General features: G+C 47.7%; 1 non-coding gene across 1 annotated transcript; it reads right to left on the bottom strand.

Moving 5' to 3' along the window:
- Positions 1-494: 494 nt before the first annotated feature.
- On the bottom strand, positions 495-635 carry LOC115032212. The gene has a single exon (XR_003837868.1). It is a non-coding gene; the product is annotated as a small nucleolar RNA SNORA48 (small nucleolar RNA).
- Between the last annotated feature and the right edge of the window lie 595 nt (positions 636-1,230).

The raw sequence follows: 1,230 nt of genomic DNA, 5'->3' as shown, positions 1-1,230 counted from the left end.
AGTTACAGACATCATCAGGGTGGAGGAGTAACATCGTACCTCCCCCACCACCACAAAGCCCACAGCCACCAATTCTGTAACAAGGGACAGGTGAAGAGAAACACAGAAGCAAAAAGTTCTACATGACATGGGAGTCTGTATACACATATGTATATAGCTAGTCACAGCATGTCAAAAATTAACTGGTGTTAATTAACTGGATTTGCAAATCCAGAGGACTCTGGTGGGTGGCTAGGAGTGCGACCCAGGGGAAGCACAGAGCCGTTTAACTAAATTCACTGTTACACACTCTTGTAGACCAGATCACAGATGTCTTCCTGCCTCTGTCTCCTAAGATTAAATGGGATTTAAGACATATGCCATCACCACCTGGCTAGTCACAATTTTCTTCCTTCCTTTCTTCCTTTCTCCCTTTCTTTTCTTTTCCTTTCTTCCCTTCCCTCTTCTCTTCTCTTCTCTTCTCTTCTCTTCTCTTCTCTTCTCTTTTCTTTTTTAAATGAGTCCTAGGCATAAAACACCCTTGGCCACCACACCAGGCATCAAGCTAGGATGAACAAAGGACTGCCATCTGCTCCGCCCCTGACTGATACAAGAACACCACCATCACCGAGATGTCTCTGCCCATTGCTGGGGTGGGGGTGGGAGTGCTCACAGAATTTCGGGGACCGCCATGATACCACTTTTAGTTTTATGACTGCCTTTGGAGAAGTTCCAGTTGTTTCATAAAGAAAAGAGAAGAACCAGGGCCAAGAAGAGCAGTAGAACACAAGGGGAGTGCCTCCCCACCCCCACCCCCACCCCCACCCCAGCTTCGATTCTTCAGAACTTAGCATGAAGCAGGCCGGAACTTCGAGATACTATTTTTTGACCCTCAGTAAAGGTCTAAAGCAACCATGAACAGCAATATGGCGGCGTCCTGATTTACACCCAAGAGAAAGCTGCTTGCGGGGGAGGGGGGGTACTGCAGGGGAAACTGAGACAGCGGGAATCCAAAGCAGTTCGTCACATCCCATCCAAGAGCAGCCAAGAGTAGAGAGAACAGGATGGCGAGCACCTTTGACATTCACCTAGCACTCTCCTACACAGTCCTCCAAATGGAGGAATGGTGCCACAGAGTTTCAGGCTGAATGCCCCGCAGACATTTCCACAAGCCAACCCATTCCAAACAATTCCTCATAGGGATTCTCTTCCCAGATAATCCTAGGTTAGAGGACAATGTTGACTATTAGA

The sequence above is a fragment of the Mus caroli genome, chromosome 10, assembly GCF_900094665.2.
Source record: "Mus caroli chromosome 10, CAROLI_EIJ_v1.1, whole genome shotgun sequence".
Classification (NCBI taxonomy): Eukaryota; Metazoa; Chordata; class Mammalia; order Rodentia; family Muridae; genus Mus; species Mus caroli.
Note: the sequence above shows the minus strand (reverse complement) of the source record. Positions and strands in the feature narration are given on the sequence as shown.